The 26,942-nt window shown below is 40.3% G+C and overlaps 1 protein-coding gene and 1 pseudogene across 1 annotated transcript in view; both read right to left on the reverse strand.

Annotated features, from left to right (window-relative positions):
* The window catches only part of LOC145396870 (zinc finger protein ubi-d4 B-like), a 636,773-nt gene that overhangs the window by 254,223 nt on the left and 355,608 nt on the right, over nt 1–26,942 (reverse strand). The gene's annotated exons all lie outside the window — the stretch shown is intronic.
* Nucleotides 4,373–4,490, reverse strand: LOC145396929 (5S ribosomal RNA; annotated as a pseudogene).

Here is a 26,942-nt window from a genome sequence, read left to right on the forward strand (position 1 = left end):
AGTGGTTCCAGGCACCTCGAGTCGTCACCGGGAGAGGGGCGGAAGGTGGGGGCATTTATGTTCCCCCCCCTTGGGACTCCGAGGCTGAGTGAATAGATGACATGATTTTTTTGTTTTTGAATTTTGGAAAAGGAAGTGTAGTGTGTACTGTGCATGTAGTTTGGTGTAGATACTTAGAAAAATTTGTGTTGGAGAGCATGCTGGCCTACTCCCTGTGTAACTGAGACACTGAAAAAGTTCAGCAAAGGGGAATGGTCAGGAACTAGTCCTGAGGGCTGATGAAACGGGACTACAGGAGCTCCAGCACTCCCTATCATCAGCTTTCCATCCACCTTGGGAGTACTGCCCTTCTCGACTGGTGCTACAGTCTACTCATATTGTCTCCTTCGGGATCAATCTTGCCTAATATTCCTCTTACCAGGTTTGTGTCTCTCTTGAGTCTCAAAAATCTAACTTTTTCTTCCTCTTCCCTGTTTCCAAACATTACCACATATCTGTTCCTTTCTACAGTTTCTCTCACTATTTTCTCTTTTTTCTTCAGTATTTTCACTACATTTTCTTCCATTTTTTTCTTGTTCATTTCCCTTTCTTCCTGGATGATTTCTCTAAGCTGACCGCTTCTTTCTGTTCTTCTTCAACGTGTGCCCACTTTGCCTTATGCTCCTCTAATACATTGCTCACCTTCTCCGTTTTATTAGTACCCTATTCTAGTTTTCTCCTCAATTCGATATTTTCATGCTTCAAATTCCTGAACTCCTCATTCGCTGTCTCACTGGACTGGATCAGACTCTATATAGCAATCTCCGTATTTTCAGACACGTCCTTTAACACTAGATTCTCCACTTTCTTTTCAAGTTCACTAATCCTCATAATCAATGTTTTAACCAGATCCATGACATTGGTATTTGCATCAAATCCTGGAAATTCGAGTCCCTCAATGTTTACATTATCGGCCATGTTTGAGGTTGGTTACAGTACCAAATATAGCTGTTACCGAAAATACTACAAACATTTATGTATACTCTTGCCAATAAATCTTTACATTTTTGGTAGTCTATATTAACTTGCAGTATTTTAACTTAAAACAAGGCCATAGGAGACAGGACAAATATAATTCCTGAAAACTATTTAAGGTTTGTAGCGGTGGCTGGGCCTGGGACCAGTCAAGAGACATCCGTTCGCTGTGGCTGTTTGCTAGTGTGTGTGTGTGTGTGTGTGTGTGTGTGTGTGTGTATTTACCTATTTGTATTTACCTATTTGTACTATACAGGAATTGAGCAATGCTCGTGTTGTCCTGTCTCCATATCCACATTTATCAAGTCTACCTTTACACACATGAATGTTTTTCTCATGCACCACCTCTTTGTCTAAGTCGTTCCAATATTTAAGTATTTATACCTAATTGTGATATACACGGAATGTACTATGCTCGTGGGTTTCCATCGCTGTTTCTCAATAAGTCAAATTTGGCTTTAAACTCGTTCAAGTTTTTAGACTGGACAATCTCTTTGTCCAGGCTATTCCATAAGTCTATACTTCTGTAAGGAAAGCTATATTTCTTGATATCCTTCAAGCAGCTTGACTTTTTCAATTTCATTCCATGTCCTCTTGTTGCTCTCTTATCCCATACAAACAGATCTTCTTTGTCAATTTTATCTACTCCCACCATGGTCCTAAACACTGCAATCATGCCTCCCCTCTTTCTCCTTTCCTCTAAGGAAGGCAAATCCAGTTTTTCCAGCCTCTCTCTGTATGACAGGTCTGTCAGACTGGGGACCATCTTCGTTCCTGTTCTTTGTATTCTCTCAATCTTGTTTATACCTTTCTTTTTGTGTGGGCACCACACTACCGCTGCATATTCTAACCTGGGGCGGATCATTGCCACTATCAATTTTTTCATCATATCCTCATCCATATAATGAAATGCTACTCTTATGTTAGTCAAGAGTTTATAAGTCTCTCCAACTATCTTGTTAATGTGCTTTTCTGGTGACAAACTATCTTGGACCAGCACTCGTAAGTCTTTCTCTTCTCTCATTTTAGTGATTAATTCATTACCCAACAAATAATTCAGTGATGGCCTCCTGGTACTTTTACCCATTTCCAATATTTTACATTTCTTTACATTAAATTTCATTTCCCACGTCCGGCTCCAATTGTGTATCCTATCCAAATCCTCCTGCAGTATTTTACAATCCTCCTCAACCTCTACCTTCCTCAGGATCTTTACATCATCAGCAAACAGACTTGCATAACTGTTCACTCCATCTACCATATCATTTACGTAAATCAGGAACATTACTGGCGCCAACACCGAGCCTTGAGGGACTCCACTTGTTACTTCCCTCCATCCAGACATCCTATCCTTTATTACTGTCCTCATTTGTCTGTCTCTCAAAAAGTCTCTCATCCATTCCAGAAGTTTCCCCTTCGGTCCTTCTATATATATTCCAGTTTTCACATTAGTGTCTTATGAGGTACCTTGTCAAAGACCTTCTCTAAGTACACACAATCCACCCAACCATCTCTCTCCTGTACCACGTCAATTGCTCTAGGGAAAAAGCTCAACAAGTTAGAAACACATGACCTTCCACTTCTGCATCCAAAATGACATTCAGCCAAAATATTCATCTCTTCTAGATATTTTATCGATCTGTCTTTCAGGATTCTCTCACACAATATTGCGACCATCCTGGTTAGAGACACTGGTCTATAATTCAGGGGTTCTTCCCTGTTTCCTCCCTTATAAATTGGTACCACATTTGCCCTCTTCCATTCTTGTGGCACTTTCCCCTCTTCCAGAGAACACGTGATTAAACTGTGTGTGTGTGTGTGTGTGTGTGTGTGTGTGTGTGTGTGTGTGTGTGTGTGTTCTTACCTAATTGTTCTTACCTAATTGTATCTTTACAGGAATGAGTCAAGCTAGTACTGTCCGGTGTCTTAAACCATATTTATCATACATATCCTTAAATTTGTCAATTGTTTTGGTACACACTATTTCATTTGGTAGTGCATTCCATTGATCAATTGCTCTGTTTGGGAAACTGAATTTCCTTACGTCTTTATCACCTCTCTTCTTATGCAGTTTTTTGCAGTGTCCTCTTGCTGATGCTTCTCCATATGTTAAGTAATCATTTATGTCTATTTTCTCCTTCCCTAATATGCACTTATATAGAATTATCATGTCACCTCTTTTCCTTCTCTCCTGTAGTGTTGGTAGATTCAGTTTATTTAGTCTTTCTTCGTAGCTTAGGTCCCTTAAGCTTGGTATCAATCTTGTAGCGGCCCTTTGAACTTTTTCAATCTTGTCTATATGCTTTTTGAGATGAGGACTCCAGACTACTGATGCATATTCCAGGGTTGGTCTAATGAATGATGTTATTATCCTTCTTAGCATGTCTTCATTTATGTATGTGAATGCTATTCTCATATTTGCAAGCAGTGTATACATGTTCTGTACCTTCTCGCTGATGTGGTCAGCCAGAGATAGTCTGTTACTGATAATCACACCTAGGTCTTTCTCTCTTTCTGATGTGTATAGGGTTTTATTTCCTAACTTATAATCCCAATCAGGTCTTTTTCCACTTTTACCAAAGTTGATTACATGACACTTGTCCACATTGAATTCCATTTGCCATGTACGTGTACAACTCTATTCATGAAGTTTATTTAATTCTTCTTGTAGCTCTTTACAAGAGTCTGTGTTGGTAATTCTCCTTTGTATTTTTGCATCATCTGCAAACATATTCAGATAGCTCTTATTTCCAGTGTTACTGTTTATATCATTTATATACACTAAAAACATGATTGGTGCCAGTACTAAACCCTGTGGTACTCCACTAGTCACTTCTTTCCATGATGAGTAGTTTCCTCTTAGTACTGTCCTCATTTCTCTTTTTATGAGAAAGTCTTGCATCCAACAAAACAGTTTGCCTCGAATTCCTCCTTGATGGTACAGTTTCCATAAAAGTCTTTGGTGTGGTACTGTGTCAAAAGCTTTCTTGAAATCTAAATAGATACTGTCCACCCATCCTTCCCTTTCCTGTATTGTGTTTGTTACTCTGTCATAATAGCTCAACAGATCAGTAACACATGATTTTCCTTTTCTGAAATCAAACTGTCTTTCTGTTATCATACTGTGTTCTTCTAGATGATTTACCCAAGCTTTTCTTATAAGCTTTTCTAATACCTTGCTTACAACACTGGTCAGTGACTGGTCGGCAGTTGAGTGGATTTTGTCTATTTCATTCATTCATTCATTGCCAGATGCCACGTATCCCAAATGGGGTGGCCAAGAGCTCAGAGTTAATTGTTTTACAGGGAGGGGCACTAATTTTCCACCAACCCCACTTGACACGTAGGGAGAACGTCATGCCAACAGCATCTGGTGTTCCCAGGCGGTCACCCATCCAAGTACTAACCAGACCCAACGTTGCTTAACTTCGCTGATCGGACGGGAAGCAGTGTACTCAACGTGGTTGTCTATTTCCTTTCTTGAATAAAGGGACAATATTTGCTTTTTTCCAAATATCATGTAGTTTACCTTGACTCAAGGATTTCTTGAAAATTAAAAATAATGGTTTACTTAACTCCTTTGCACATTCTCGTAATACCCAACATGAAATTTTATCAGGACCACTTGCTTTTCCTCTGTCTAATCTACTTAACTACTCCTGTATTACTTTTTCTGCTATTTGTATATCTGGTAGCATGTGTGGACATGCGTGTTCCACATAGTCCCTCTCAAAATTTTTTTCTTCTGTAAAAACTAAGTGGAAATTCTTATTTAGTGCTTCACAGATATCTTTCACTTGTGCATAAGTGATTCCCTCGTCCGTAATGGATTGTATTATATCTTTTACTTTGGTTTTGCTTCTGATATAGCTGTAAAACAGCTTTGGTTGATCACTACTTTTATTTATTATATCCTCCTCAAACTGTTTTTGGGCTTCTCTCCTTATTTTTGTACAGTATAGTCGTTTCTTGCCTGTTTGTAGTTATTATACGCCCTTTCACTATTGTGTCTTCTGTATCTATTCCACAACAAATCTCTTCTTTCTTTTGATTTTTTACATTCTATATTGAACCATTTCTGTATTTTCTTATCTGCTTCTTTGTGCTGTGGGATGTACTTCTGGACTCCTATTTCATAAAATTCACAGAATTTTTTATATACAGCATTTAAATCTTGTCCTCTAAGCTCACTTTCCCAATCAACTTCTACGAAATACTTCTTTAGGTCTTGATAATTTCCCTTTTTATAGTTTAGGCTCTTTTTGTAACTGTCATTGCTGTTTACTATGTCATATGCTATCCTGAAGTTATAATTTAGTACTGCATGATCGCTTTTCCCGAGTGAAGGGTGATATATTAAACTGTCAATATCATTTTCTTGCCTAATAAATATTAGATCTAGCACTGAAGGTACATCAAGTCCTCTTTTTCTGGTGGTTTCCCTCACATGTTGCATTAGGAAAAACTCTTGTATGGGATCCAGGAGCTTTTTGTCCCAACAGCTTTCTTGGCTAATTATATCTAGAGTATTTCAATTTATATTTGTATTGAAATCCCCAGTTAGTATAATTCCGATTTCTCTTCCATTTTATGTAGTAATGATCTTATACTCTGAATTGTACTCTCTGCCAGGTCCTCATATTCGTCTCTTTCCCATGTGTTTGATCTGGGTGGCATGTACAAATTGGCTACATGAATGGGTGAGGAAGATGCAAGGGAGGAGTTGCTTTGTTGATGAATGAGGTGTGACAGAGCAGAATGAGAGATTACAAATGTGGTAGCTTGATGTGTATGTATGTCAACTTCAAGTTTGAGAAGGTGATAGTGGTAGTGATTGTTCCATATGCACCGTGTGATGACAGGTGAGAGAAAGATGGGTCTTGGAATGAGCTTTATGAAGCAGTGGGAGATATGCCCAGGAGCTATAAAGTGATCGTAATGGTCGATATGAATGGAAGAGTAGGCACTGGTCCTGAGGATAACATAATGGGTTGTAATGGAGTGCCAGGAGAAAATGATAATTGGAAGTGACTGAAGGATATGTGTCAGGAAAGGAGACTGTGCATTTGTAACTCGTGTTTCAAACACAAAGATTCACATAAATATACATGGTATAGAGGAAACGGGGATCGTGTTGCATGGAGCCTGATTGATTACGTGCTCTTAGAGAGGTCGATGCTGGGAACAGATGATACAAGGGCCGTGAGAGGACGATTTGTAGGTCTGTCAGATCATATGATTGTGGTATGCAAGATCAGTCTGAGAGTTGTAAGGTGGACCAGAAGAGAGAGGAGCAATCAGGGAGAAAGACTGAAAGTCGAGAAGCTGAGGATCAAAGAAGTGGCAGATGAGTACAGGACCAAAGTAGGGGAGGAGTAAGAATCAGTGAATTGGAATGAAATGGATCTGGACAGCTTGTGGAATACATATAGAGCTTAGTTGGAAATGCTAAAGTGGTGTGTGGTGTGACAAGAGTAACAACAAAGAAGAAAGGAATGGCATGGTGGGATGAAGAGTTTAAGAGAGCAGAGGAGGAAAAAGGAAGAAGTTACAGGACAGGGGTTCAGTTGAAATAAGAACTGAATATATAGAGAGCAAGGAGCACGTAAAGAGACTAGTGAAGAAGAAAAAGAAGGACGTAAATGATGATCGAGGAAGGAAAATGAATGCAAACTACTCTGAAAATAGGAAGTTATTCTGGAAAGAGGTGCGGAAATGTAAAAGTGAAAGCGGAAAGAAATGTGAAGGTGTGAAGGATGCAGGTTGTAGATAATTAACCCATGGGGATGAAGTAAGTACCAGATGGAATGAATATTTTGCAAGCTTGATGACTGGGAATAGAGAGAGCAGAGCGCTGTAAACATGATTGGTTTTGTGGGTGCACAGAGTAGGAATGCAGTGCCAGGAAACGTGACCCTCGCACAGGTAAAGAGTGTTGTGAAGCGACTGAAAAATGGAAAGCAGCTAGGGTTGATGAAATGTATGCAATGATGATTAAGTATGGCGGAGAGAGTGGAATGAAGTGCATGTTGGAGATATGTAAGAAGTCATGGATGAGTGAAACTGCCAGCAAAGTGGAAAAATGCTGTACAAAAATAAAGGTGAGTGAAGTGAGTGCAAGAATTATCGTGGAAGAAGTTGAGAGGTGGAAGAGAGAGATATATGTAGAAAGAGACAGGTGAAAAGATTAGTAAGAGAGAGTAAGAAGAGAGTGGATGAGGAATTTGGGAGGAATTTGAGTGTAAAGTGCAGGGACTGTAAGAAAATGTTCTGGAAAGAGGTGAAAAGAGTAAGACAGGGTGGAAGTGAAGTTAGCAGGGGAGTGAAAGATAAAAATGGTAGATTACTAGTGGAGAAGGGAGAAAAAGTGAGCAGATGGAGAGAACACTTTAAGGAATTTTTGAACGTAGAGGATGGAAGTAACGCGAGTATAAGTGGCTGGGGAATGGTTGGGAGAAGGAGGGAGGTGAGAAGACAGGAAGAAATCAGTAGGATAGAAGTTGTGGAAGCAATGAAGAAAGTTAATTCGGGGAAAGCCCCAGGAATTGATGGAGTGTGTGGTGAAATGCTGAAGCATGGGGGAGAGATAGTAGTAGATTGGATGTGGAAAATATGCAGATTGGCCTGGGAGGAAGGTAGAGTCCCGGAGGATTGGAAGTCAGGTGTAATTATTCCCTTGTACAAAGGAAAAAGGGAAAAAGAAGTGTGTGGTAATCATAGGGGCATTTGTCTTCTTAGTATAATAGGAAAAGTGTATGGTAGGATACTTATTGACAGAGTTAGAGAAAGAACAGAGAAATTAGCTGGAGAAGAACAGGGAGGCTTTAGGAAGGGAAGAGGTTGTGTACATCAAATATTCATTCTTAGATCTTTAGTGGAAAAGTTTCTAGAGAAGGGAAAGAAGTTGTATGCAGCTTTCACGGATTTGGAGAAAGCATATGACAGGGTGGATAGAGAAGGATTGTGGAAAGTGTTATGAATATATGGAGTAGATGGGAAGTTGTTGAATGCTGTGAAGAGTATGTACAATGGTGCGAAGGCTGCAGTGCGTGTGGATGGTGAACTAAGTGAATTTTTCTCTTTGAAAGTTGGGTTGAAGCAGGGATGTGTCATGTCTCCATGGCTGTTTAATCTGTACATGGATGGGGTAATAAAAGAGGTACAAGGTAGGGTAGTGGACGTTGGAGTGGCCCTGGTGAGAGAGAATAGTGTTTGAAAACTCCCTGTACTGTTGTTTGCAGATGATACTGTGTTGTTGAGTGAAGACGAAGGGGAGCTGCAAGGCTTGGTGGATGAGTTTGGGAGAGTGTGTAAGAAATGGGATCTAAAAGTGAATGTAGGGAAGAGTAAAGTGATGCTCTTTCAGAAAGGTCTATCTATCTATTGCCAGACGCCTCAATCCCGTTTGGGGTGGCCACAAGCAAATCGCCTCCAAGTCGCCCTGTCTCCCGCCATTTCACTGCCCTGCTCCAAACTCACACCCCCCTTGCTAATATACCTCTCCACCCCATCCCTCCATCTCATCCTCGGCCTCCCCCTCCCTCTTCCCCCCTCCACCTCACTCACATACACTCTCTTCGTCAGTCTTTCACCCTCCATCCTCTCCACATGGCCAAACCACCACAGTGTGTTCCGCAAATGCTTCCTATCACATCCACATCCACACCACAACGCTCCTTTATATCCTCATTCGTCAGCCTGTCTCTCCACGTGACTCCACAGGCTCCTCTTAAATAACTCATTTCCACTGCTCTCACTCTTGACTTGTGTCCTTCCAACAATGTCCAAGCTTCACTTCCGTACGTTACAGTTGGTATCACAATACTGTCATGTAGTAACTTTTTCACTTCCATGCTCACTTCCCTGTTTCTTATAACTGCTTTCAAAGAACCAGCAACCTTTCTTCCCTGCTGTACCCTCTCAAGCACTTCACCCTCCAAACCTCCATCCTTACTCATCACACTACCCAAGTACTTAAACGTACTCACATTTTCCAATTCCTCACCATCCAACCTCGCTGTACATTCACTAACTTCACCTCTCTCAAAGACCATCACTTTACTCTTCCCTACATTCACCTTTAGATTCCGTTTCTTACACACTCTCTCAAACTCATCCACCAAGCCTTGCAGCTCCCCTTCGTCTTCACTCAACAACACAGTATCATCTGCAAACAACAGTACAGGGAGTTTCCAAACACTATCTTCTCTCACCAGGGCCACTCCAACATCCACTATCCTACCTAGTATCTCTTTTATTACCCCATTCATGTAGAGATTGAACAACCATGGAGACATGACACATCCCTGTTTCAAACCAACTTTCAAAGAGAAAAATTTACTTAGTTCACCATCCACACGCACTGCAGCCTTCACACCATCGTACATACTCTTCACAGCATTCAACAACTTCCCATCTACTCCATATATTCATAACACTTTCCACAATCCTTGTCTATCCACCCTGTCATATGCTTTCTCCAAATCCATGAAAGCCGCATACAACTTCTTTCCCTTCTCCAGAAACTTTTCCACTATAGATCTAAGAATGAATATCTGATCTACACAACCTCTTCCCCTCCTAAAGCCTCCCTGTTCTTCTCCAACTAATTTCTCTGTTCTTTCTCTAACTCTGTCTATAAGTATCCTACCATACACTTTTCCTATTATACTACGAAGACAAATGCCCCTATGATTACCACACACTTCTTTTTCCCCTTTTCCTTTGTACAAGGGAATAATTATATCTGACTTGTGTAGATCAGATTATTTATATTGGTCACTGATTACATTATGAAACGTGTTGGAACAAAAACCGGTGCAGGTATACTTTGGGGAGAGAACAGGAAACTTTTGGATTTAGATTATGCAGATGATATAGTTTTGATTTGTGATGGGCCAGAAGAGATGCAGAGAGTGTTGCACTGTTTGGTGAGTGAAGGTCGCAAGGTGGGTTTGGTTATTAATTGTGGAAAAACTGAAATAATCAATATGAATATGGAAAATGCGCAGGAATGTGTAATTGGAGGTATGGTTGTAAAGCAAGTTGATAGGTTTAAATATTTAGGTACTTATTTAGCCAAGGATGGTTCTTTGAACTTTGAATTCGAGGAAAGGTTAAAGAAGGCTAATCAGGCAATGGGAATGCTTAAAAATATTTGGAATAATAACAATTTTTCTGTTCATACAAAAATCAAACTTTATAAGGTAATGGTTAGGAATATCTTAATTTATGGACACGAGTCTTGGTACAGCACAGTGACTATGGAAAATAAATTCTTGGTGTTTGAAAATAAAGCACTTAGAAGAATATTAGGAGTTAAGTGGTGGGAAAGGATACCAAATAGTAGAATTAGAGAAATAACGGGAGTGCAGCCGATCGATGAATATGTTAGATTCTCACGATGGAAGTGGCTAGGACATGTGTATAGGAGACAGGGAATAGTACGAGGTACACCAGGGTGGGTGGCACTTGGTAGGAGAGGTAGAGGAAGGCCAAAAGAGACGTGGGTGAGGACAATGAGACGGGAAGCTGGAGATGAGTGTTGGGGAGATCTTGAGGAGTTAGCACAAGATAGGATGTGGTGGTGTGAGTTCATCGAGGCCCTATGCATCCCCGAGGGTGCCACAGGAAATGATTGATTGACTTCCAATCCTCCGGGACTCTACCTTCCTCCCAGGCCAATCTGCACATCTTCCACATCCATTCTACTACTATCTCTCCCCCATGCTTCAGCATTTCACTACACACTCCATCAATTCCTGGGGCTTTCCCCGATTTAACTTTCTTCATTGCTTCCACAACTTCTATCCTACTGATTTCTTCCAGTCTTCTCAACTCCCTCCTTCTCCCAGCCATTCCCCAGCCACTACTCGCATTACTTCCATCCTCTACGTTCAACAATTCCTTAAAGTGTTCTCTCCATCTGAAGAGAGAGGTGAAGTCAGTGAATGTACAGCAAGATTGGATGGTGAGGAATTGGAAAATGTGAGTACGTTTAAGTACTTGGGTAGTGTGATGAGTAAGGATGGAGGTTTGGAGGGTGAAGTGCTTGAAAGGGTACAGCAGAGAAGAAGGGTAGCTGGTTCTTTGAAAGCAGTGATAAGAAACAGGGAAGTGAGCATGGAAGTGAAGAAGTTACTACATGACAGTATTGTGATACCAACTCTAACATACGGAAGTGAAGCTTGGACGTTGTTGGAAGGACAGAAGTCAAAAGTGAGAGCAGTGGAAATGAGTTATATAAGAGGAGCCTGTGGAGTCGCATGGAGAGACAGGCTGATGAATGAGGATATCAAGGAGCGTTGTGGTGTGGATGTGGATGTGATAGGAAGCGTTATGAGGAACACACTGAGGTGGTTTGGCCATGTGGAGAGGATGGAGGGTGAAAGACTGACGAAGAATGTGTATGTGAGTGAGGTGGAGGGGGGAAGAGGGAGGGGGAGGCCGAGGATGAGATGGAGGGATGGGGTGGAGAGGTATATGAGAGAGGGGGGTGTGAGTTGGGAGCAGGGGAGTGAAATGGCGGTGGACAGGGCAACGTGGAGGCGATTTGTTTGTGGCCACCCCAAACGGGATTGAGGCGTCTGGCAATAGATAGATAGATAGAAGAATGATAGCAGGGGTCCTACTGAGTGATGAGCAGGATGGCTTTAGGAGTGGCAGAGGATGTTTGGACCAAATATTTTCAGTGAGACAGATAGTTGAGAAGGCTTGTGAGAAGGACTATAAGATGTTTATGTCATTCATAGATCTGGAAAAAGCATATGACAGAGTAGACAGACAAGAATTGTGGAAGGTTTTGTGCATGTGCAGTGTAGATGGTAAGCTTCTACATGCCATCAAGAGTTTTTATGATGGTAGTGAAGCATGTGTAGGGGTTAATGGGCATCTAAATGAATGGTTCACGATCAGTGTGGGCGTGTAACAAGGTTGTGTGATGTCCCCATGGTTGTTCAATATATATGTGAATGTGGTCATGAGAGAAGTAAAAACACGTGTAATGGAGAGGGGGATGGCGTTGGTAATGAATGGTGATGGATGGAATATCTCAAATTTGTTGTATGCTGATGATGCAGTACTGCTTGCAGAGACCGGACAATAACTTTGTAGACTAGTGCAGAGCTTTGCTGATGTCTGTTGAGCATCTAGCCTTGAAAGTAAATGTAGAAAAGAGTAAAGTGATGGTTATTGAGAAAGAAGGTGACTTCTAGTGTGATGTTACAGTGAATGGAGAGAGACTGGAATTGGTGACGAATTTCAGATACCTGGGTACAGTGATAGAAAAAAAAGAGGAAAATGTGCAAAAGAAGTGGAAAGTAGAGTAACACAAGGAAGGAAATTAGCTGGTACAATGAATGCCTTGATAAGAAACAGAGGCTTGAGTGTTGCAGCTGCATGAGGCTTGCATGAAGGAGTGTTAGTGCCAACTTTAATATATGGGTGTGAGACTGTGGTGCGATATGAAAATGAAAAGTCAGGAGTGAGAGCGGTGGAAATAGGACTGCTGAGGAATGTATGTGGAGTACAGAGAGTGGATAGGATACAAAATAATGTGATAAGTGAAAGATATGGAGTGAGGAAGTCTGTGGACACCAGAATCGAAGAGAGTGTACTGAGGTGGTATGGTCATGTGGAGAGAATGGATAACAACAGAGTGGTGAAAAAGGTATATCTGAGCGAATTTGAAGGACGAAGGAGGTGAAGTAGGCCATGGAGAAGGTGGAGAGATATGGTGGATGAGTGTGTGAGGAAGAGAGGTTTGGAAGTCGGTAAGGCTAGGGGACTGACAAGAGATTGAGCAGGCTGGATGAATATTGTGAGGAGAAATGCACGATCAGGGCTTTGGCACCCCTTTTTAACATGATAGCATCCGGATTGACTATATCAGATGTTTATGTAAAGCTACAGAACGTGGTGAACATTTTTGGTGTATCAGACAGAGCCAGGATTCCGGGGGCTTGAATGGTGAGTGAATGGAAGCGTGGCCAATTGGACTGGGCAGATTTGGGCTGTCTGGACATTGCTATTCCTCACCCTGCCCTAGGGTGGGAAAGGGGTTCTGGGTGATGATATTTTTTTTGTCCTAATGAGTGAGGGCAGCAATTGGACACTTCCTGTACTGTTGTTTGCAGATTATACTGTATTGTTAAGTGAAGGTGAAGGGGAACTTCAAGGCTTCGTGAATGAAACTGGAAGTGTGTGTAAAAAATGGAATCTAAAGGTGAATGGAGGGAAAAGTAAAATTATGGTTTTTGAGAAGAATGAAGTCACTCTTATACATTGAGGTTTGATGATGATGAGCAAAAGGAAAATATGATTGCATTTAAGCACTTGGGTAGTGTGACGAGTAAGGATGGAAGTTTGGGTGGTGAAGTGCATGAAAGGGTACAACAAGGAAGAAAGGTTGCTGGTTCTTTGAAAGCAGTGATAAGAAAAAGGGAAGTGACGATGGAAGTAAAAAATTCACATTATGACAGTATTGTGATACAGTAAGACCTACACAAGTCTATCTGTGTGGGGCTCTGGGGTAGTTTGACTTACCAAATTTTCCTACTAACAGGAAATAATTGAAAAAGCTATACTGTATTAACCCCTCAGTAGTCGCAAATTATGTCAGGTTTATTAACACGAAACTACAGAATCATGTATAAAGCAATAAAAATAAAGAATAAGAACATTTCTGTGCTTGTCATAGGCTAGGCTGGGATAGGAGGTTGCATAAGTGGAGGGGTGCAACAGTCACATAATTACATGAAGCTCTGCACGTATAGTAATCCCTCCACTATCCGATGTAATAGAGCGAAAGGCATGTCCGGAAGGTGTGTCCATCCGGGTAGTGAGCCCCTGCATCCTGGACTGGTACTTATGGACCCTAACCCAGCCTAACTTTGAAAGCCACCTAAATAATTCCCTACTGGACATGTATAGCACCTATTTAAGACCGTATTCACACTAATAATGGACATAAAGCATGAAATAAATGAAAAGGCACCACAGAATGAGGAATTAGACATGAGTATGGAAAATACAGTATTTAGCAGTGTACAGGGTACTTACAGCAGGTCTATGGCCACCTTCTTTAAGCCTCTGGCAGTGGTGAAAATGCTCTTGAAGCACGTACAGTAATCCAGTGTTGTGTTACACTTAATTCTTTGCACTGTGAGGTATAATTGTTTAACACTGCACATTCTGTTCTTAATTGCACCACGCCAGTTTCAACTGCCACTTTACACTCCACACTTAATGCTTTGCACTCTAAATTCTAATTTTTTAACACTGCACAACACTGTAAATTCCCATGTGGTCTAGTGACGAGGTATTGCAGATTATTCACAAAAACGAGCATGTGCAGCATCCATTGCGATGAACATCTACTCACAATGGTGATTAGGCGGTAACTGGTGAGAGGGGAGGAAGGAAGGGGTGAAAGGGCAATTGTAAACACAGCCCAGTTGTTCAGCGCCGCGTGGTGCTGCGCACCAATTTCAAATTATGGGTGAGAAAAACTTCGGATTTGGGGGGCGCTGTGCACTAATTTCAAATTATGGGTGGGAAATAATTTGGATTTGGGGGGGATTTTTTCTTTTTTTGGCCATTTTTCGATTCCGAAGATCCAGGCCCACAATGTCCGGTAAGTGGGGAGTCCGGATAGTGGGCGTCAGGATAGTACAGGGATTACTGTATTTACTTTATAATCTATCTATCTATCTATTGCCAGATGCCTCAATCCCGTTTGGGGTGGCCACAAGCAAATCGCCTCCACGTCATCCTGTCCCCTGCCATTTCATTGCCCTGCTCCAAACTCACACTCCCCTCTCTCATATACCTCTCCACCCCATCCCTCCATCTCATCCTCGGTCTCCCCCTCCCTCTTCCCCCCTCCACCTCACTCACATACACTCTCTTCGTCAGTCTTTCACCCTCCATCCTCTCCACATGGCCAAATCACCTCAGTGTGTTCCTCATAACACTTCCTATCACATCCACATCCACACCACAACGCTCCTTTATATCCTCATTCGTCAGCCTGTCTCTTCATGTGACTCCACAGGCTCCTCTTAAATAACTCATTTCCACTGCTCTCACTCTTGACTTGTGTCCTTCCAACAATGTCCAAGCTTCACTTCCATTAGTTAGAGTTGGTATCATAATACTGTCATGTAGTAACTTTTTCACTTCCATGCTCACTTCCCTGTTTCTTATCACTGCTTTCAAAGAACCAGCAACCCTTCTTCCCTGCTGCACCCTTTCAAGCACTTCACCTTCCAAACCTTCATTCTTACTCATCACACTACCCAAGTACTTAAACATACTCACATTTTCACAATCCTATCTCGCTGTATATTCACTGACTTCACCTCTCTCAAAGACCATCACTTTACTCTTCCCTACATTCACCTTTAGATTCCGTTTCTTACACACTCTCCGAAACTCATCCACCAACCCTTGCAGCTCCCCTTCGTCTTCACTCAACAACACAGTATCATCTGCAAACAGTACAGGGAGTTTCCAAACACTATCTTCTCTCACCAGGGCCACTCCAGCATCCACTACCCTACCTTGTACCTCTTTTATCACCCCATCCATGAACAGATTGAACAACCATGGAGACATGACACATCCCTGTTTCAACCCAACCTCCAAAGAGAAAAATTCACTTAGTTCACCATCCACATGCACTGCAGCCTTAGCACCATCATGCATACTCTTCACAGCATTCAATAACTTTCCATCTACTCCATATATTCTTAATACTTTCCACAATCATTGTCTATCCACCCTGTCATATGCTTTCTCCAAATCCATGAAAGCCGCATACAACTTCTTTCCCTTCTCTAGAAACTTTTCCACTAAAGATCTAAGAATGACTATCTGATCTACACAACCTCTGCCTTTCCTTATAATCTCTTACACTAAAATGTAACACTTGGAATATAATAAACTATAATGTAGCACTTGCAATATAATAAACTATAATGTAGCACTTGGAATATAAGAAACTAAAAGGTAATTTTCTGAATAAACAATAAGTCACACTTCTGTCAGAGTTCGACATACCTGAAATTCTGCCTTCTATTGAGGTTTTGCTGTACCAACTCTAGCGTATGGAAGAAGCTTGGAGCTTGTTGGAAGGACCAAAGTCAAGAGTGAGAGCAGTGGAAATGAGTTATTTGAGAGGAGCATGTTGTGTTATGTTGAGAGACTGACAAATGAGGTGTGAAGGAGCTTTGTGGTGTGGATGTGGTAGAAAGCTTTAGGAGCAATAAATTGAGGTGGTTTGGCCATGTGGAGAGGATGGAGAGGGAGAGACTAATGAGGAGAGCATATGTGTGTGAGGTGGAAGGGGGGAGGGGGAGAGAAAGACCGAGGATGAAATGAAGGGATGGAGTGGATAGGTATATGAGAGAGGGGTGTGTGAGCTGGGAGCTGGGCAGTGAAATGGCTGTGGACCGGATGACATGGAGGTAATTTGTTTGTGGCCACCCCTTATGGGATTAAGTCATCTAACAGTAGATAGATAGATAGATTTTGTTCCTTGTCAATTAACCATGATTCTGACTAAAAGAATACTGATTAAAAGAGGTTTTATTGTAAATAAATTCCTACTCATATGTATGGAAGTGAAGCTTGGACTTAATTGGAAGTATATAAGTCAAGAGTGAGAGCAGTAAAAATAAGTTATGTAAGAGGAACATGTGGAGTTACATGAAGGGACTGACAGACAAATGAGGAAGTGAAGGAGAGTTGAGGTGTGAATAAGGATATTATTGTAGGTTTTAGGAGAAATAACTCTTAAGATGATTTGTCCATGTGGAGAGGATAAAGAATGAGAGGCTGACTAGAAGAGTGTATGTGAGTGAGGTGGAGGGCATTAGGGAAGGGGGTGGCCAAGGGTGAGATGGAGGAATGGGGTTGAATGGTTTATGAGAGAGGAGAGTGTAAGTTGGAAGGAGGGCAGCCAAGTGCCAGAGGACAGCGATGCATGGAGGCAGTTAGTTTGTGGGCATCCAGTATGGAATTGAGGCATCTGGCTAGGTCATACAACAGGGAAGTGAGGAAATTTAAGCAAATAAGAGCCAGGAAAAAAAAGGAGGGAAAAACAAAGGTGGGCACATAAATGGTGCACCGGTTATATTGACTGAAAATTTTAACAAAAGAGAGACAGATGGCATTTATGGTAAACAGCCTACCTCAGGGACACACAAGGGTTTGTGGGAAGCTCATTAGTTAAGCAGTGCATAGCCCAAAACTGTTCCTGAAATATGTTTTCCATGCTAGACTTACTGAAGTACTGGGAGCATTAGGTAGGGCTGGAATAGGATATACAGGTAAGCCCTTAATTCACGCGAGGGTTCTGATATAGCTGTAAAACAGCTTTGGTTGATCACTACTTTTATTTATTATATCCTCCTCAAACTGTTTTTGGGCTTCCCTCCTTATTCTTGTATAGTTATTTCTTGCCTGTTTGTAATTATTATACGCCCTTTCACTATTATGTCTTCTGTATCTATTCCACAACAAATCTCTTCTTTCTTTTGATTTTTTACATTCTGTATTGAACCATTTCTGTATTTTCTTATCTGCTTCTTTGTGCTGTGGGATGTACTTCTGGACTCCTATTTCATAAAATTCACAGAATTTTTAATATACAACATTTAAATCTTGTCCTCTAAGCTCATTTTCCCAATCAACTTCTAAGAAATACTTCTTTAGGTCTTGATAATTTCCCTTTTTATAGTTTAGGCTCTTTTTGTAACTGTCATTGCTGTTTACTATGTCATACGCTATCCTGAAGTTATAATTTAGTACTTCATGATCACTTTTGCCGAGTGGAGGGTGATATATGAAACTGTCAGTATCATTTTCTTGTCTAGTAAATATTAGATCTAGCACTGAAGGTACATCAAGTCCTCTTTTTCTGGTGGTTTCCCTCACATGTTGTGTTAGGAAAAACTCTTGCACGAGATCCAGGAGCTTTTGGTCCCAACAGCTTTCTTGGCTAATTATATCTAGAGTATTCCAATTTATATTTGTACTGAAATCCCCAGTTAATATAATTCTTTCCGATTTCTATTCCATTTTATGTAGTAATGATCTTTAACTCAGAAATGTACTCTCTGCCAGGTCCTCATATTCGTCTCTTTCCCATGTGTTTGATCTGGGTGGCATGTACAAATTGGCTACAATTACTTTACCTTCAGATGTGTTGATCTCTACTGCAATCAGTTCTACTTGTGATGGTATATCTAGTTTTATTTCATTGACTTTTAGATTTTTCTTAGTTAATATTATAATTCCTCCTCCTTTTTTTAAATTTCTGTCTCTTCTCCATATATTGTATTCCTCTAAGTTTAGTATGTCATTGAATATCCTTGGTGTTAATTTTGTTTCAGTTAGGCATATTATTTGTGGTTCATTCTCTGACATAATCATTTATCTCTAGTAATTTAGATACCATTCCATTCACATTTCAGTACATCAACTTTATCATCTTGTTTATATACTTGTCATGACATGGTTCTACTACCTTCCTCCTTTTTATTCCATCCTGTTGGTGTACCACTTTCGTACCTGCAATCCTATTACTTTGTAAAAAAATTTCTTCTTCTCCTCTTCTGATCTTCCCTCATTTTTTGTTTTTGCTTCCTCCCTTTCCTCTTTCAGTAATTCCAGTTCCTCTTGTGTTAGGCATCTTTTTATCCATACATTTTTGAACTCCACTTTTTTCATAATATTCTTTGCATTTTTTAGTATCTCTTCCACAGTGTTTACACTCTGGAAAGTCACCTTTAGAGGTCTTGTCTTGCTTTTCTCGTATTTCCCTAACCTTTTGTGTTCCTCTATGTCTTTACTACAGATTTCCTCTGATACTTCTTTCAGTAAGCTCATTACATTTGCCATCTCCATTTTGTCTCTTGTGACCTTCTTTTTTACTTCTTCCTCTTCTATACCAGTGATTACTATATATTTGTTTATATCTACTGAATCTCTGACTAACTTTGGATTGTTTTGGATTATTCTTTTCACTTCCTTTTTAATGTTTTTTTCCTCCACCCTTGTTTCTAAGTCTTTCTTTACTTTCACCATTTCAGCATACGTGGTTTCCACATCATTTTTGTAGCTTTGCACAGCTTCATTCACCTGTGTTATCTTCTCCTCAATATCACTGCTCTGGTCTATAAGACTGCTTACTTGCCTAATTGTCTCTGTGTCATTTTTAAACTCTTCCATAACACTCTCGTGATTAACTACTGTACTTGCCATTTCACACATTTTCTTCCTAGGTGTACTCAATTCCACTGTTAGTTCACTGATGTTTGTGTCTTTCTTACTGGCCTCCCTTCCTAGTTTTTCTATTTCTTCCTTTTGCAAGTGCATCTGCTTCTTTATTTCATCAATTTCATTTTTGAAAGCCATTTCTAGTTTGTTTACACGTTCAACCAGTCTATTGTGAGTCTCCACTTCAACCAGTTCTTGGTAGAAATTATCATTTTGCTTTTTACCTTTATCTCTTTTCTTTTCCAAATTTGCTTTACTAAAGGATGTATCCATTTTGCAATGCAATACTAAAAGAACAGAGTATGTACACTTTCCCCGTGTTGCTGTAGTCTAAACAAACCTTTAGCTGACTCAGCGCATTTTTTCCTCTTAGTTCTCTTTTCTGTTTAAAAAAGTCTTGTTTAAACTTATTATTTTTTTTCTTTTAATAATGAAAAATCATTTAGTCTAACCTGGTATAGAGCTGACTCATACAAAGATACTAATTTAGGTAATGCCACTGGCCGTGTTGGTTCGGTACGGAGCGCCGATGTCGTGTACATCTAAGTGTGTCTGAAACACTGTGTGTGTGTTCTTACCTAATTGTTCTTACCTAATTGTATCTTTACAGGAATGAGTCAAGCTCGTACTGTCCCGTGTCTTAAACCATATTTATCGTACATATCCTTAAATTTGTCAATTGTTTTGGCACACACTATTTCATTCGGTAGTGCATTCCATTGATCAATTGCTGTGTTTGGGAAACTGAATTTCCTTATGTCTTTATCACCTCTCTTCTTATGCAGTTTTTTGCAGTGTCCTCTTGCTGATGCTTCTCCATATGTTAAGAAATCATTTATGTCTATTTTCTCCTTTCCTGATATGCACTTATATAGCATTACCATGTCACCTCTTTTCCTTCTCTACTGTAGTGCTGGTAGATTCAGTTTATTTAGTCTTTCTTCGTAGCTTAGGTCCCTTGAGCTTGGTATCCATCTTGTAGCGGCTCTTTGAACTTTCTCAATCTTGTCTGTGTGTGTGTGTGTGTGTGTGTGTGTGTGTATTTACCTATTTGTAGTATACAGGAATTGAGCAATGCTCATGTTGTCCTGTCTCCATATCCACATTTATCAAGTCTACCTTTACACACATCAATGTTTTTCTCATGCACCACCTCTTTGTCTAAGTTGTTCCAAATATTTAAGTATTTACCTAATATACCTAATTGTGATATACACGGAATGTACTATGCTCGTGGGTTTCCGTCGCTGTTTCTCAATAAGTCGAATTTAGCTTTACACTCGTTTAAGTTTTTAGACTGGACGATCTCTTTGTCCAGGCTATTCCATAAGTCTATACTTCTGTAAGGAAAGCTATATTTCTTGACATCCTTCAACCAGCTTGACTTTTTCAATTTCATTCCGTGTCCTCTTGTCGCTCTCTTATCCCATACAAACAGATCTTCTTTGTCAATTTTATCTACTCCCACCATGGTCCTGAACACCGCAATCATGTCTCCCCTCTTTCTCCTTTCCTCTAACGAAGGCAAATCCAGTTTTTCCCAGCCTCTCTCTGTATGACAGGTCTGTCAGACTGGGGACCATCTTGGTTGCTGTTCTTTGTATTCTCTCAATCTTGTTTACATCTTTCTTTTTGTGTGGGGACCACACTACCGCTGCATATTCTAACCTGGGGGGGATCATGGCCACTATCAATTTTTTCATCATTTCCTCATCCATATAATGAAATGCTACTCTTATGTTAGTTAAGAGTTTATAAGTCTGTCCAACTATCTTGTTAATGTGCTTTTCTGGTGACAAACTATCTTGGACCAGCACTCCCAAATCTTTCTCTTCTCTCCTTTTTGTGATTAATTCATTACCCAACAAATAATTCAGTGATGGCCTCCTGGTACTTTTACCCATTTCCAATATTTTACATTTCTTTACATTAAATTTCATTTCCCACATCTGGCTCCAATTGTGTATCCTATCCAAATCCTCCTGCAGTATTTTACAATCCTCCTCAACCTCTATCTTCCTCAAGATCTTTACATCATCAGCAAACAGACTTGCATAACTGTTCACTCCATCTACCATATCTATCTATCTATCTATTGCCAGACGCCTCAATCCCGTTTGGGGTGGCCACAAACAAATCGCCTCCAAGTCGCCCTGTCCCCCACCATTTCACTGCCCTGCTCCCAACTCACACCCCCCTCTCTCATATACCTCTCCACCCCATCCCTCCATCTCATCCTCGGCCTCCCTCTCCCTCTTCCCCCCTCCACCTCACTCACATACACTCTCTTCGTCAGTCTTTCGCCCTCCATCCTCTCCACATGGCCAAACCACCTCAGTGTGTTCCTCCTAACGCTTCCTATCACATCCACATCCACACCACAACGCTCCTTTTTATCCTCATTCGTCAGCCTGTCTCTCCACGTGACTCCACAGGCTCCTCTTAAATAACTCATTTCCACTGCTCTCACTCTTGCCTTGTGTCCTTCTAACAATGTCCAAGCTTCACTTCCGTACGTTAGAGTTGGTATCAGAATACTGTCATGTAGAAACTTTTTCACTTCCATGCTCACTTCCCTGTTTCTTATCACTGCTCTCAAGGAACCAGCAACCTTTCTTCCCTGCTGTACCCTTTCAAGCACTTCACCCTCCAAACCTCCATCCTTACTCATCACACTACCCAAATACTTAAACGTACTCACATTTTCCAATTCCTCACCATCTAACCTCGCTGTACATTCACTAACTTCACCTCTGTCAAAGACCATCACTTTACTCTTCCCTACATTCACCTTTAGGTTCCGTTTCTTACACACTCTCTCAAACTCATCCACCAAGCCTTGCAGCTCCCCTTCGTCTTCACTCAACAACACAGTATCATCTGCAAACAACAGTACAGGGAGTTTCCAAACACTATCCTCTCTCACCAGGGACACTCCAACATCCACTACCCTACCTTGTACCTCTTTTATTACCCCATCCATGTACAGATTGAACAACCATGGAGACATGACACATCCTTGTTTCAAACCAACTTTCAAAGAGAAAAATTCACTTAGTTCACCATCCACACGCACTGCAGCCTTCACACCATCGTACATAGTCTTCACAGCATTCAACAACTTCCCGTCTACTCCATATATTCTTAACACTTTCCACAATCCTTGTCTATCCACCCTGTCATATGCTTTCTAAAAATCCATGAAAGCCGCATACAACTTCTTTCCCTTCTCTAGAAACTTTTCCACTAAAGATCTAAGAATGAATATCTGATCTACACAACCTCTTCCCTTCCTAAAACCTCCCTGTTCTTCTCCAACTAATTTCTCTGTTCTTTCTCTAACTCTGTCTATAAGTATCCTACAATACACTTTTCCTATTATACTAAGAAGACAAATGCCCCTATGATTACCACACACTTCTTTTTCCCCTTTTCCTTTGTACAAGGGAATAATTATACCTGACTTCCAATCCTCCGGGACTCTACCTTCCTCCCAGGCCAATCTGCATATCTTCCACATCCATTCTACTACTATCTCTCCCCCATGCTTCAGCATTTCACCACACACTCCATCAATTCCTGGGGCTTTCCCCGATTTAACTTTCTTCATCTACCATATCATTTACGTAAATCAGGAACATTACTGGCGCCAACACTGAGCCTTGAGGGACTCCACTTGTTACTTCCCTCCATCCAGACATCTTTTTCTTTATTACTGTCCTCATTGTCTGTCTCTCAAAAAGTCTCTCATCCATTCCAGAAGTTTCCCCTTTAGTCCTCCTATATATTCTAGTTTCCACATTAATCTCTTATGAGGTACCTTGTCAAAGGCCTTCTCTAAGTCTAAGTACACACAATCCACCCAACCATCTCTCTCCTGTACCACATGAATCGCTCTTGAGTAAAAGCTCAACAAGTTAGAAACACATGACCTTCCACTTCTGAATCCACACTGACATTCAACCAAAATATTCATCTCTTCCAGATATTTTATCCATCTGTCTTTCAGGATTCTCTCACACAATTTTGCGACCATGCTGTTTAGAGACACTGGTCTATAATTCAGGGGCTCTTCCATGTTTCCTCCCTTGTAAACTGGTACCACATTTGCCCTCTTCCATTCTTTTGGCACTTTCCCCTCTTCCAGTGAGCATACAATTAAGCTGTGAATTTTATCCGCCAGTTGTTCTCTGTATTCTTTCAGTACCCAATTAGAAATTACATCAGGTCCTGGGACTTTCCATACATCCTGAGTTTCCAGTAATTATTTATACACTTCCTGTACCTCCACTTTTATATTTTTCATCACCGGAACATTTCTAATCACTCCCTCCCCTTCCACAAGCTCCTTTTCTTTAGTGAAAACTGACTGGAAACGTTTGTTCATTATTTCTGCTTGCATTGCCACATCCTTAAAGACCTCTCCTTCTACTTTCAGTTTGGTGATTCCTTCCTTTTGTTTCAGTTTGCCATTAACAAATCTATAAAACAGTTTGGGTTCATCCTTGCATTTGTCAATTATACCTTTTTCAAAATTCCTTTCTTCTTCTCTATGTATTCTTGTGTATTCATTTCTTGTTCTTTTATATTCTTCCTTTGTTCTGTCGTTACCTCTCTTTCTCCAATTGTTCCACGCCTTATCTCTCTCTTTTTTTTGCTATCATACACCTTCTATTAAACCACTCCTTTTTCCTGTTTTCTTTCCCTCTTACTCTTGGTACAAATTTTTCCACTCAAAAATTATAGAGGCCTCGAAAGATACCCCACTTCCTCTGTATCTCTCTTGTTTCTCTGAATTTTCTCCAATCCGCATTTTCAAAAAAGTTTCTCAATCCTGTAAAATTTGCTTTCCCAAAGTTGTATCTTCCCTGTCTATGAAGTTAGTCTCTTGGCTCGACGTTTCCTATTAACATCTGGAATTCAATGACCACGTGATCACTTTTTCCCAAAGGACAGAGATATTCCAATGATTCTATTACATCAGGTTCTTTGGTGAACAGTAAATCTAACCTTGCTGGTGTGTCCTCACCTCGAAACTGTGTCTCTTCTTTGACCTATTGCGTCATCACATTATTCATTATTATATTTAATAACATAGTGCCCCACGAATCCTCGCCGCCTCCTGAGTCCCATTCCTCCCAGTTCACCTCTTTACAATTAAAGTCACCCACCAAAATTAAATTATTGCTTTTCTCAATTATTTTTTGCAAGTAGCTAGCCATATCTGACAACATCTCATGGTATTCGTCATCCTTCCATGCTCTCGTCTTTGGGGGAACATACACTACCGCCGTATCTCTCTTAACATTCTCTCCAGTTTCTAATTTCATATATATCACTTCAGCCCTGCCTTCTCCCATTTCCACAGTATCTACGTTTATGTTGTTCTTCACTGCTATCATCACTCCTCCTCCCTTTTTTTCTTTTCTGTCTTTTCTCCACAGTTTGTATTTACCATCTCCCAAATGAACATCAATATCTTCTCTTAATTTGGTCTCTACAAAGCACATGACATCAGGTTCATGTTCTCTCAAGAAATCATTAATTTCGATCCTTGTCGATATGAAACCATCAACATTAGTATATATCACCTTCAAATTATTTTTGACATTATTAATACCCTCTTCTCTCCTACTCTCTGTCCGTACCACTTCCTCAACTTCTGATCTTTCACAACCATCCCCCTTAGTTTCCTTCACTTCTATTTCCTTAAATACCATTTCCTTACTTTCATATCCAATACTCTCCAAAAAAAAATATTACATTCTTCCTCGGTCCTCTTATCATTTTTTTCCTTTACTTCTTCCTTTAATGATTTTAAAACTACTCTTTCTTCTTCATTCAGATCTTTTCTTATTATAATATTTTCCATCCCCGCCTCTTTGCTTAATTTCCAGGTCACTTTAAGTATCTCATTTATTACACTTTCTGATGTAAACTTGACTCTCATTGGTCTTGTTTCCCCTTTCTTGTAAGGCCCTATCCTCCATACTTCCTCAATTTCTTTTACCCACTTGTCTCCTTCGGGGTCAATCTTGCCTAATATTCCTCTCACCAGATTCGTGTCTCTCTCGAGTCTTACGAACCTAACCTTTTCTTCCTCTTCCCAGTTTCCAAATACTACCACTCATCTGTTCCTTTCCACAGTTTCTCTCACTAATTTCTCTTTTTTCTTCAGTATTTTCACTACATTTTCTTCCATTTCTTTCTTGTTCATTTCCCTTTCTTCCTGGATGATCTCTCTTAAGCTGACCACTTCTTTCTGTTCTTCTTCTATGTGTGCCCACTTTGCCCTATGTTCTTCTAATACATTACTCAAGTTCTCCGTTTTATTAGTACTCTCTTCTAGTTTCCTCCTCAGTTCAACATTTTCCCGCTTGAAATTCCTGATCTCTTCATTGGCTGTTTCAATGGACTGGATCAGACTCTGTATGGTAGTTTCCGTATTTACTGACACATCCGTTATCACTAGATTCTCTACTTTCTTTTCGAGTTCACTAATCTTCATAATTAATGTTTTAACCAGGTCCATGACATTGGTATTAGCATCAAATCTTTGAAATTCTAGACCCACGATTGTTAATATTTTCGGCCATGTTTGATGTTGGTTAAATACCAAAACAGCTGTTACCGAAAAAAAACTACAAACATTCATGTATCATCTAGTCAATAAATCTTTACATTTTTGGTAGTCTATTAACTTTCATTATTTTGAATTTAAAACAAGACCTTAGGAGACAGGACAGACAAAATTCCTGAAACTACTTAAGGTTAGCAGCGATGGCTGGGACGTCTGCTCTTTCCGGCTGTTCGTGTGTGTGTCTGTATTAACCTATTTGTTGTATACAGGAATTGAGCAATGCTCGTGTTGTCCTGTCTCCATATCCACATTTATCAAGTCTACCTTTACACACATGAATGTTTTTCTCATGCACCACCTCTTTGTCTAAGTTGTTCCAAATATTTAAGTATTTACCTAATATACCTAATTGTGATATACACGGAATGTACTATGCTCGTGGGTTTCCGTCGCTGTTTCTCAATGAGTCGAATTTAGCTTTACACTCGTTTAAGTTTTTAGACTGGACGATCTCTTTGTCCAGGCTATTCCATAAGTGTATACTTCTGTAAGGAAAGCTATATTTCTTGACATCCTTCAACCAGCTTGACTTTTTCAATTTCATTCCGTGTCCTCTTGTCGCTCTCTTATCCCAAACAAACAGATCTTCTTTGTCAATTTTATCTACTCCCACCATGGTCCTGAACACCGCAATCATGTCTCCCCTCTTTCTCCTTTCCTCTAACGAAGGCAAATCCAGTTTTTCCCAGCCTCTCTCTGTATGACAGGTCTGTCAGACTGGGGACCATCTTGGTTGCTGTTCTTTGTATTCTCTCAATCTTGTTTACATCTTTCTTTTTGTGTGGGGACCACACTACCGCTGCATATTCTAACCTGGGGGGGATCATGGCCACTATCAATTTTTTCATCATTTCCTCATCCATATAATGAAATGCTACTCTTATGTTAGTTAAGAGTTTATAAGTCTGTCCAACTATCTTGTTAATGTGCTTTTCTGGTGATAAACTATCTTGGACCAGCACTCCCAAATCTTTCTCTTCTCTCCTTTTTGTGATTAATTCATTAC

The sequence above is a fragment of the Coenobita brevimanus genome, chromosome 39 (assembly GCF_032717465.1).
Source record: "Coenobita brevimanus isolate Jiangsu-jjx chromosome 39, ASM3271746v2, whole genome shotgun sequence".
Classification (NCBI taxonomy): Eukaryota; Metazoa; Arthropoda; class Malacostraca; order Decapoda; family Coenobitidae; genus Coenobita; species Coenobita brevimanus.